Raw genomic sequence first — 13,299 nt, 5'->3', positions numbered from 1 at the left:
CAGTGTGTGTATATAATGAATGCATCTTTATTATTTTTTAAATTATTATTATTTTAATATAATTTTTTTTTTATATATTTATTACATTTTATTTTCATATTATTATTATTTTATTAATATTATTAATTTATTATTTTATTTAAATTTGTATTTACATTTTATTCGTACCCCCTCCCTGCTTGTTAGCAGGCCAGGGAGGGGGGCTCTCATTCCCTGGTGGTCCAGTGGATGGGCTGTAGGAGGGGGGCTGGCAGAGAGCTGTAACTTACCTTCACAGCAGCTCCTGTCAGCTCCCTTCTCTCACCTCCGATCGGCTCCCTCTGTAAGTCTCGCGGCCGCGCGGAGCATTGCCATGGTAACCCATGGCATCGCTCTGACCCCGCGGCTCTAGTGAGAGTTGCAGAGGGAGCTGACCAGAGGAGAGAGAAGGGAGCTGACAGGAGCTGCTGTGAAGGTAAGTAACAGCTCTCTGCCAGCCCCCAACAGGACCGCCGGGCTTGTAATGAGCCCGGCGGTCCTGTCTGTATTATGGCAATGTATGTTGCCATAATACAGACACTCACTCGAGTATAAGACGAGTGGGGGTTTTTCAGCACAAAAAATGTGCTGAAAAACTTGTCTTATACTCGAGTATATACGGTACCTTGGCTAAAAATTTTACACTTGACTCAAGAGGCCACATACACATTTATTACTGAATCATGCAGTACAGAGTATATGCCACTCTGTTTAGAAGTGTGAATTCAGGCTTTTTATACATTCTGCTCACTATGCAGACTGTTCTACAAATAGCATTTTTGAACTTTCACATCTCACAAACCTAATTTTTAGTTATTAAAGTGAACCTGTCACCTACAATTTTTCCCGGAACAGGTTTTAAGGAAAAATATATATTGCGCTGGCAGAAAAGGTAGAAAAAGTATAAATTATAATACAATTGTATTTTTATTCCTCTCAACCTGGTGATGTATATCTTCTAATACAGGATATAAATGAATTGCTGTGCAGAGGAGTACATATCACGCACTAGTAAAAATATACATTTTTTTATAGTTATTTATATAAATGTATTTTTTCCAGGGACATTAATATGTTTTATGTGTATGGTTTTACAGTAAGCACTGTAATGTATCCGTAATACAATTCTACAAATTTAATCTACATTCTCCTTATTTTTATCTATAAACAGTGTAAAATATTAGTATATGAAAGGTTGCACAGATAGAGGCAAGTATGAACCAGACAGTGACTTTTACAAAGCACTGAACTGGAAATATCCTCGTCCAATGAGGTTCAGAAATTAACTTGGCTGACTCGGCTCAACTGAGAACCTGCCATATAAGAAAAGGACAGGAAAAAAGAGATGTAAGGTCCTTATAAGTTACATCTAACTTATTATCTTAATTCATCTATAGAGAAATCATAGACAAAGTTATCTGTCGTACAACTAGCAAGGTAGAGTGTAAGATCACGTTATACACTGTACTGCAGTTAGTTAGGGACTCACAAATGGTTTTATTTACTTTTGATGCCACATGGACAAACATGGCATAACCAGGATACCTGCAATGCAATCGTTAATGGATACGAGATGCATTTGTGGTGTCATTGTGTATCCCGACTTCTCTTTTCATTGCTATTATATCAGGCAGTGTTTATCTCTGTAGTATCGAATGAAATGAAGGGTTTTCTTTCCCTGAAGCAAATATCCATACAAGTTGTCAGTGGCACAAAGGCCTGTACCAACATAGGGTACATTATGTACAGAAGAGAAATCAAAGACTATTGAGTACAATGGTATATACCCAAGAAGAGAAGGCAGAGTCACAACAAATCGTCCTCAAAATTGTAAGCAGAAAATGGTTGGGGATAGCTGTACAATCCATATGATATTCATTCAAAATGCAATGGCTACCCTTTGTCCCAATAAACTTTACAAAGGGACGGTGGTGACAGTTAAGTAAATACAGTTATGCTTTCTCTATACATTTTTTTATATTACATATTTTACATTCCTCTTTTTTTACAATTTGATAGAGCTTTTCAGATTCAGGCAGCATTCATTTTGAGCACCAAGGGTCTGTTGGTATCAATAATGGCACTAAAAGGGTTTAAATAATATTGTGCATCCTACAAATATATTATGATAATTACGGCTGTTTCTAATCTGAATCCTCTGCTTGTGAAAGAATTGCTGGTACCAAAAACTTAATTGTTTTACCAACTGCAACGAGAACTTAGAAAGTGAAAAATATAGTGACATTAGTGACATTATACTGGAATAATTTTTTTAACAGCAGATATTATAATAAAAAGAATAACTGAGACGAGAAAGAATGCCCAGGAATATCATTTCCAAATTTAAAAATACAATTGAGATTGTCACTAAACCGTAGTGAATTGAAAAATGAATTGCAAAATGCATTGAAACATAGGTGCACGTTTACTAAGCTTTAGCTAAGTTGGAGATTTTTTTTATCTACCAATTAATTTAGCCTCAGTTGCACAATGTAATTTTAGTTCACTATAATGGTGCATTTAGTGAATAAAAATCTATTAAAACATAATGCATTCACTGTTTTTTTTTGTGTTCCACAGTTCTCATATATAATATGTGGTTTTGTTGTTTTATTTCTTCTTTACATATCCATCCTAATGATCTACCAGTGTAATGCATGTCCAAGAAAAATATGGAACCTTATAGAGCAGTGGTTCCCAAACCAGTCCTCAAGGCACCCCTACCAGTCCAGGATTTAGGGATGACCCAGTTGTGTCCAAAGTGTTTTTTTTTTGTTTTTTTTCTAAATACACCTTAGACACAACTGGGTAATCCCTAGGTAGGGGTGCCTTGAGGACTGGTTTGTGAGCCACTGTTATAGATTGTTATAGATTATTGACATTTAAAGGCAGAGTCTGCTTTGATATGATCAAAATACTAGATAGTGGGCAGAAGCCAATATCCAGTTTTTGATGAACATGTTGCTTATGATGTTACTACATATTTGAATTTTTTTTTTTAAATATGTCTGACAGGCTTATTCAATAGAGAAAGAATTGTGGGTAATTTTAAAGTGAATTTGAAATTTATGACCAACATAGCTAAACTGGAAACATTCTCTAAGTCAGCTACGCTTTGAGTATGACTACTTTGGCCTTCAATTTGAAATTCACTTTTAATCCCCTTTGATTTCCTATTCTGATTTCCTATTCAATTCTGACCGTAGATAATAACATTGTGAATATTCACCTCAGCCACAAAGGTATCTCTGTCAATCTCTTGCCATTCATGTACAACGTCACACACACAGAGCTTCATTCATTGGCTATTAGTTTCCATTCACTGACCTTTTCTACTCACTTGCCACTCGAACAGCTAAATAAGGTAAGGTCTCAGTGCTACTGTGGCTAAACAACATTATACAGAATGCAAAGCACTCTGTGGTCTTGATTATAGCATAAATTGTAACATGTGACTTTGATTTTGAAATTTATTTTGGAATAAAGCACAACTTAAGTTATAATCTAGACTGGCAATGATCTGCATCTTTTATATTTTAAAATGTTGTATGTATATATATATACAGGTGATACTCGAAAAATTAGAATATCGTGCAAAAGTTAATTTATTTTAGTAATGCAACGTAAAAGGGGAAACTAATATATGAGATAGACGCATTACATGCAAAGTAAGATAGTTCAAGCCGTGATTTGTCATAAGTGCGATGATTATGCCTTACAGCTCACGAACATGGGTCCAGCACTCACTCTCACTGTCTTGTGTTTGCCTGGGTGCTTACTTCAGCCTAAATGTATAATATGAGGAAAGTGCACTCTCAGGACCCAATAGATGAATCTTCAAAAAAATGTATTGTGGAATTTAATACACCAAAATAATGTTAACGTTTCAGTTCGTTAGTGGACATTTTTCAAGACATATATATATATATATATAAACAATATTTAAAAAATAAAGATTCAGAAAGAAATTATGTTTTAAATGAAAATTATATACTATAAATCCAGAACTTTAGGTGCAAAGCCAGATAAGCATCAGCGAACCATGAGTAGTTATCTGGCTTTACAGCTCTTCCTTAGTTGTGTTTAGACATGTGCAATTCGTTTCGTTAGGAATGTATATTCGGACAAATTTTGTGCAATTCGGACATTAGGATGCTTACAAATGTCCGAAGTTCGAATTGCCGAATTTCTGAATTGCCAAAGTGCAGAATTTCTGAAGTACCGAACCGATGAATTGTCGAATTTTATAAGTCCTGAAGTGCTTCGGATTTCTGAAAAGTGGCAAAACAAGAGAGGGAGGGAAAATTACGTGAATGATGACAGGAATCTTGACCAATAAGCTAATTCCTTGCACTGGGAGCCCTATAGATATGTAAGTGGTTGTGATGGTTAGTGTTAGGGGTTAGGGGTAGAGGTTAGGGGTTAGGGTAATTTTTTCTTTTTTTTCTTTTTCATTAGGTCTGCAGTGACCGGGTCCCCAGATGGAGGTGGTTGGGCCTTGTGCACTTCAGGTAGTGTCACTAAGGCACCCGGTCCCAGGTCTGAGTAGGCATCGTCTGAGGAGTCGGAGAAACCCTCTTCCCCCAGCGCCATTTTCTACCATTCGGCCTTCTACGAGTTCCGCAGCAATTCGCCGATGTCACGGCTGTTGGAGGCTTTGTCCGGCCTTGGTTTTTATTTTTTCTGCCCATCATCACCTCTTCGATCGGTATTGAAGGAAAGGAGGAGGTAAGTGCCCAGATTCCACTGGTTAATCTGTGATTTCGCCTGTGTTGGCACGGAGCTCTTCAAAACGCATCTGCTCAGGTCTGCAGCCAGCTCCGCCCCCTGATTTTTTTACTTACCCGAATTTGCAAAGCAAAGCAGATTTTTTTGCCCATGCACATCCCTAGTTGTGTTTAAAAGCTGTCGTATACAGCAGAGATATACTCCAAGGAATCCATTGATAAAGTCAAATAAATTAGAAAAAAAGGTGGTTCTTTGTTGAGCTTATTTGCATATGCCTTCCCAGAATCACTTGCAGTAGTGTAAATGTGAGATTTATGTGGGAAAAGTCTTATATGGTGTCTGCAGATCTGTGTTTAACAATGTATTTACTATCCAGTGACTTCAGGTGAAAGGGGTTTTCAATCACCCAACCAACAACTTGGTTTGAGCTATACAAACATGTATTTGGAAATACACATACTAAAACACTACAACATACATTTATATATCCATTTAAACTTACTTACTGAGGCAACACTAAACTAGATAAACAATTCTCTTAAGTATGGTGTAACCCTATCTACCATAACTGAATAAGGCTAGGAGCCCTATCAACACACAGCCATTGGGACAAGATGGAGAGGTCTGAACGGCAGCTGAGCTGAAATCTAAGATGCAAGTACACATCATGTCAAAATTAACTAACAGAGCAAAACAGATTATTATTATTATTATTGGCATTTATATAGAGCTATAGAGCTTGTGACTGTTAATTTTAGTATAGTTTCTAATGAATGCATTTGCATATACATTATAATTTTTATAGAATATTTTTTCCAAAACATTTCCATATCACACCAAATGCTACACATTCCACACTCCCCTTCTATCTCTCCTCCCTGATTACCTACAGAAAAGCATGTTTGCTGATGCTCAACTTCCTTTACATTTCTTCTTTCTCAAGATCTAGACCCCGATACCAAGCAACATCTCAGAAATGTTCCTACCGCTAGCACGATTCAAAGCTGGAAGCACCATATTTTATAGAACTATGTAAAAAAAAACTAAAAGACCATTTCCGATATCTGCTGATCACATTTCTCGTTCTCAGAATTGTTGCATATAATGTGTAAAATTGTGAGTTAGATAAGGTCCTTTGCATGCTTTCCATATGAGGGTATGAAGACTGTTCATCTGCAAAATTGTGTTCCTATCAGTTTGTTTTCTGTAAAGAGTATAATGTGTACAGTATTACTTTTTCTGTTAATAAATAGATCAAAAAAATGGATAGAAATCTTCTCATAGGTCAATGTAAAATTAAATGGTGTATGCGGTATGAGAGTTTAGATGAGACATCATCTCCTTCAATTTCAAGTTAGAAACTCATCCAAAAGGAACACATTGTAGATAAAATGTAAATAATATAAGATATTTTTTGTTCATGAAAAACAAGTAATATACTGTTAGTCTCATACTCATATATGTATTCATTGGAGTACATCAAGGCCATTGCATCGGCCATCAAAGTGTCTAAAATCGTAACTTAAAATTGATCTTCAAATCTGAAATTACTGTTTTGCAGATTCAATTCAATAACAAAATAAACTTTGGGGCCATTATATAGTAAACATAGAAATATTCAGTCTTCCTGGAAAATTTCAAACACAAATCTCCATATTGATATTGTATATCTGAACACCTGGCAGTTGTCTCGAAATGTCATCTGTATATTGTTAAAGGGCAATGCCATCACCTTTTACACATGGTGGGTTATAATTTCCACATCATTATTAAAATTGGTTAACGCTGTCCGTTCAGCTGCAGAAATATGAGTATGTCCCATAATGCAAAGTTCTGCAACTTTCATTGCCAAATGTCTGTAAAAATGAGTGGAGCTTGAGTATATGAAACTATTGAACTGTAGTCAGTTCTTTCATAATCATTTTTTCCCCAAGCTATTAATGAATTCAGCTTTGTTACTTTGTGATTTAAAATTGAATAAATAATGCCAATTCACATTACCTTGAAAATAAATGTGAGTTGTTTAAAGAGAAAATGCCATTCAGATTTTGTATTGTGTGACTTTCTCATAGTAGATTTCTTATAGCCTCTTATTTTGGAAGGATCAATGCATTAACTAAGCATTATTCATTCTGGCTTTACCTGTTTGGTTAATTCCTCTGAAGGTCTTTCACGTTAGTTTACTTTATATTCACTTTTTGTTTTAATATTAATATTCACTATTTTCTATTAATATTAATTCAATTAAATCCCTGACAGTTCTCACTAATTATTTTTTTTTTTTGTAAATCTCTTTTATTGAATTTATGAGGAAGGAAAAAGAGCATGTTTAAATAAACAATAACAGTAATGGGGACTAACAGGTCCCTATATCAACTGGAATCATAATGTCATACATAAAACAAGTGTATTGCCCATTAGTTAAATCAATTTCAAGTGGATGTAAATCAGATTTTGCGAGTGGGTGTATACCAACATTCATCACAGTTTGTAGTATAGAGTTTCTCCCTTCTCCTTGACCAAGGTATGTGAGTCGGTAAGCTACTTTAGGGAGGTTCGCGTCTCATAGGCCTCCCATGTCCCGAAGAGCAACCATATCCCTTCGGCTAATGAGGCGTAATGCAATGGTGGTAGTTCGGTCAGCCTGTGCATCCCCGAGTTCCCATATGTCTTGTGCGGTCGATGCAGTGTTGCATACCAAATGCATGTGCATACCCCTATGAATGGGTCATGATCATAGGATAATGCACAGGCCCATCTGTCCCAACTAACTCGGAGGCCTGTCCATTGTGAGCTGATGTTTGCCCGTGAGGCACGGGTGTAAGTTGTGTGAGGTGTGCATGATGTAGCTGTTGTCACGTCTATCTATGGGTGCAAAGGATAATCCCAATCGGGTGTGGGCTGTTCCCATCAGCGTGTATGTATCTTTCCATATGCCTGTGTATATGTAGAGGTTAAAGATGAAAGTGAAGGGTAGAGGGAAGAAAGGGATGGACAGCTGGGTTCTAGTTCCGTATGATGAGTGGCCTCTGGGCCGAATTATAGAGCGGGTGGGTCAGGGGAAAACAAAAGAGAGTGGTCATGCTCCTCGGGCCAGGTGTCCCCCTCGCGGGTCCCCCCACCTCCTCCCGTTCCGCCCAAACAGCTTCGCGATATAAATGCATACCATGGCTGACACATTTCCACGTGTTTTCTCCCCCTGCCGAGCAGCGAGGCCTGCATCGCTTCCACCCCATGAATGTCCTCCACCCTGCGTATCCACTCCTCCAGTCGGGGTGTCTCTGTCTTCTTTCAGTACATCGGGATCAGGGCTTTGGCCGCGTTGAGTAGGTGACGCAGGATCTATTTTTTGTATCTGGCGATCGACAGCTCTGAGATTTGTAGAAGTGTCAGAGCCGCCATCCATTCAGATATCTCTCCCAGGATGTCGGTTATTTTCTGTCTAATCAGCTCCCAGTACGGTGCGATTGAGCGACATTCCCACCATATGTGTATTGTCGTGCCTCTCTCATCCCAGCATCTCCAGCACGTCAGGGGTGTTGTTGGGTAGATTCTGTGGAATAATGTTGGAGTCCTGGACCAGAGTGCGATTAGTTTGTTATTCATTTCTTGGTAATGTGAGCTAATGGAACTTTTGTGCTGCCAGATTAGTGCGCCTTCCCATTGGCGGGGTGTGAAGGTAATATCCAACATCGCCTCCCACTGTCTACGAAAGGTGTTGTTCTCCGTCAGGTGTCCCACCAAAAGGTGTTGGTATAGGGTGGAGATCGTTTTTTCCATTGAGGAGCCCTCTCACATCTCGCTTTGAACCAGGTGAGGTCCCTGTGTAGTCGGTCTTTGTTGCGTAGGGTATCATAGAAGTGTTTTATCTGCATGTAACGTAGCATTATTAGGGGTGTCCGAGGAGTCTCTCCTAGTAAGGAATCCAGTGTCCATATGTTGCCACTCCATAGGATAGTGGAGATGGGGACGTATTCACATCCATCCGCGAAAGGCCATGCTTTTGGTGGGATCCCCCCTCCTATCGCTTCGTTATGGGTGATGGAGAGCAGAGGGCTAGGTATGGGTGAGATATGTGGTTGGTCTCTCATGAGTCTCCAGCTGCTTAGCGTCTGTGCCACCATTCCCTCCACCCCCCATCACCATTCCTGGCGCCCCCCCATATGGCGGCTTTTAGTTGTGCCTCCTGTCCTTCTCTGGTTAGGGCCACCCACTGTTTGTGTTTTGTTTTCGTGTGCCATTCCAGAATAAGCTGGAGGATCATAGCGTGATGATATCGTTTGAAATCTGGCAATGCTAGTCCTCCCCTTTGTCGTGGTAAGCAGAGTAGATTGTGTCGGAGCCTCGACCTCTCCCCCTCCAAACTTAGTGGATGACCGCCAACTTTAGCGTGGAGAAGAAGTTTGCGGGTATAGCCAGCGGGAGTGTCTGGAACAGTATAGAAGTCGAGGTAAAATGTTCATTTTGAGGATTGCTATCCTTCCGTGCCAGGAGATATGTGGGTATGCCCACCTTTCTAGGTCCGCCAATATTGTCTTTAGTAGTGGGGTGAAGTTTTGTGCGTAGAGATCTCCCGGGTCCGTTGTTACCCAAATCCCAAGGTATTTCATTTTTCGGGAGCACCATCGGAAGGGAAATAGTGGTTCCAGAGCAGAGAATTCTTCAGTTGGGATGGTGATGTTGAGCACCTCACACTTGGACAGGTTAAGTTTAAAACCCGATATCTTGCCGAATTGTCTAAGTGCTTCTAGTAGGCAAGGCATCGTGGTTAGGGGCGATGTGATGAAAAATAAGAGATCATCCGCGTATGCGGCTACTTTATGTTCCACTCCCCGCCATGGATATCCCCCCACGTCAGGATGTTGTGAGTGTGTTGTGAGTGCCCCATTCACTCGCACTGCGGCTCGTGGGTTGCTATAAAGCGCTCGAATCCATGTGAGCAGCTTGTGACCCATACCCATTCTACTAAGAGTGTCCATCATGTATGGCCATTTCACCCGGTTGAATGCCTTTTCGGCAACCGTGGAGAGCAGGAGAAGCTGGTGTCGTGCCCTCCTCGCTCTTTGTTGTATCGCGAATAGCCATAGGGTACTGTCTCGTGCCTCCCGACCAGGTATGAATCCTGTTTGGTCTGGGTGTATTAGTGCCGGCAGGGCGGACTGGAGCCTGGTCGCCAGTACCTTGGACAGTTCTCACTTAATAACCCTGTTTGAGTTTTACCTGGTTCATTAAAGTGAGCTGTAGTTTTATTTATTGCCCCATACAACAATGCTTTAGTTTAGCCATTTTTAACAGGGATTTTAGCTACAGTAATGTTATTGTGAAATGAGAGCAAATCTGTCATGTTTACGTTTGGTGCATTATTTTTAAACACAATGAAAATATTACCATGAAGATTGCAGCTGCTATGACAACAAGGGCAATAACCATATCTTTGGCCTTGCCTACTGTCACATGACTACAGGCAACAATTAATATGGCCCACATAAATATGTATGGAGCAGTATTTTAAATTAAATAAAGAACTTATGTTCCAGATTCAAGTATTCAAAAAATTATATGCATTATGTGTCGTTTAGGGACTCAGGGAAATCTCAATCTCATGCTTGCAAGAAATCATTCAGAATTAGGCTCCATATTCTATATTTTTGTACAATTCTGGTTGGTGTAGTGGGAACAATATAAATATTTGTTGGTTATTTTTTAAACGGAATAATTTAATATGAAAGAACGGATTGTGTATAACTACAGTCTTTCGTTTTATACTACTTGAGATATTTAATCTATGTCTACAACAATAGGAGAACAAAAATGTTTTATTTCTTTTGCACAAAGCAATGGAATATTGATTTTATAGAAGGTCACACGATTCTATAATGGGATGGACAGTGACAGAACGCAGGAGAATTGAAAAATTGCTGGGAGATGCATAGCATCACAACCAATGCACTGCTGCTACTGGAACTAATACAATAATACCTAAACTGTCTCCCTGTCTCTTTTGCCCTGCCCCTTGAACTTAATAACCCCTTGAGGGTTAGGAAAGATTTGAAACCTGTGCATGCTGACGGCTAGGTCAGTTTTGAGCATATTGCTATTTTCCTGATTTACATAAAATTGTTAATGGGGCTTTCTTTCGACACATTGCATATATGCTTATATCGTTATTTAGTAATCTAACAAGGGTATTTTTTAAATAAATTTTAACACGCATGATATATCAATTAAACACAAATGGGGCCGTTAAAGACAAAGTACAATAGCCTGTCCTGAATACCTATTTTCCTGATTACCTATTTTCGCATAGGATTTACATTTTTTCCCGATTTACAAGTCACAAACATGGAGTAAATTATTGTGTCAGCTGAAATGTTCTAGTCCTATAAAATGTAGTATTTAGGAATTGTAAACGTATCACTACCTGTGAAATAAAAAAAAAAGGTTTATTTCTAAAACACTTAATATGCCTTGGAAGCACCAAAGGACAGTTACTAAGGGGCATGTTGATGCTTTAGCGCAACCATTTTTTTTAACTTGCATTTTGCAAGGTTTATGGTATTTTTGTATTGGTGTTAGTTTACATGTGTCAGGTTGTATGCGTTGGTATGCTAATGTGGAAGCTGTAATGTGAACGTCCTCTTTAGTGTAGCTGTGCCAACTTTAATGTCTGCAAACACTGAACATAGCCAGGTAAAAGCCAAACTATTTGTAATTAGTTTGACAGCTTGCCATTGGACTATGCCAGGAGACACCCGGCATGCTTATGGTTACTTAGTTATAAAGTTACATAGGCTGAGAAGAGATATGCGTCCATCAAGTTCAACCTGTCTAACATTTGTTTTTGCTGTTGATACAAAAGAAGGCAAAAAAAAAACAGTTTAAAGCACTTCCAAATTTGTAACAAGCCAGGAAAGAAATCCTTCTAGACCCCAGAAGGACGGTCATATCTCTCTTTGGATCATGAAGGTTTTACCCCACAAATTATAACTTCTGTCTCTGAATATTATGGTTTTGCAAGTTTTCATCCAATTGCTGTTTAAACATCTGTATAGACTCGAATAAAACAAAACCACATCTTTAGGCAAAGAAATCTACATCCTTATTGTTCATATTGTAGCAAACCCTTTCCTATGTCTTAGACTAAATTTCTTTTCTTCCAGTCTAAATGTGTGACCTTGTGTCTTATGTATAGTCTTGTTGATGAACAGATTTCCAGACAATATTTTGAATTTGGCCCCAAATATATTTGTATAATCCTATCATATCTCCTCTCAGGCACCATTTTTCCAAACTAAAGATATTTAAATGTGTTAACCTTCCTTCAACACTTCTGGTTACTGATCATCATTTAAATTTCAGTTGTATTCTGATTAGCTAAAAGTCCCAAACCGTTTTTGTTTAGTATTTTTTTTTTCTCTAACTCCTGCAGCTCTCATTACTTTTACTAAATGCAGGAATCCTAACTACTACACAAGTATGTGATCTTATCTTACTGTGCTATTTCATTTCAGAGCTAAAATAATAGGTATTAATGACTTTATGATGAAAACTAATTTGAACGTTATCAAACGATCTTTCAGATAGAAACACATATTGCATTCAAAATGTCCTTTCCTTTTTTATTTCCATCCAATATTTTTTCCAAAGAGAATTGATTTTCCAAATAATAGGTAGAGTGATACATACCAGAGATAACAGGAATGTGTTTTCAATAAAAAAAATATATATAATTTTTTTTAAATACATGTAATAAGGTTTCAGAGAGGTGCAGGTGACACTGAGCATGGATGAAGAGTGTTTTGAAATATATAATTGATATATATCAATAAGCTTGCAAAAATAAATCTTTAAATCCAAAGGATGAAAATATTGGCATATACAATTAAAGGAACACTAAAGGCACCCAGATCACTTCATCTCAATGAATTGGTCTTGGTTCCGTGTTTCCCAGTTTTAACCCTACAGCTGAAAACATTGTACTTCTGCATAACCACAATGGTTTCCTTGTACGTCTTCAATGCCACTAGAGGCACTTCCGATGAAATTGCCGAGTAAAACTGGGCTATTTCCATCAGATGGTCTCAAAGAGACCATCTGATTGGCACAGCATAGTGTTTTGTTGAACATGTGCACTGGTCTCCCCATGCTTTCTTGTAGGAAATCATTGGATAGGCTGAGATCATACATGGTGACTAGGGCACTATAGCATTATGAATACACTTTTGTATTCCTAATGCTATAGTGTTTATTTACGAGAACATGAGAAACATGAGTAGCACATTTGGATTTCAAGATTATCTCACAATACAATCAAATTAACTGAGTACAATGGGAAATAAGTGTAGAAACCTAATTGACCAGAAGAATATTGCCATTCACATTGCATATTTTCTCATGCACATTTTGCATGTTAAGTTGTACTCTTCATTTTTTGAGTGTCTAATAAGGACTTTTTGATATGGTGATTTTCTGTATGTTTTGATATAGTTGATTTAAAACCTATTCTTCAAAGCTGAAAGTATAATTCTAACTTTTTATTATATTGAATGTGTC

Source organism: Pelobates fuscus, chromosome 11, assembly GCF_036172605.1.
Source record: "Pelobates fuscus isolate aPelFus1 chromosome 11, aPelFus1.pri, whole genome shotgun sequence".
Classification (NCBI taxonomy): Eukaryota; Metazoa; Chordata; class Amphibia; order Anura; family Pelobatidae; genus Pelobates; species Pelobates fuscus.
The sequence above is the reverse complement of the archived record's forward strand: the minus strand, read 5'-3'. Positions refer to the sequence as shown.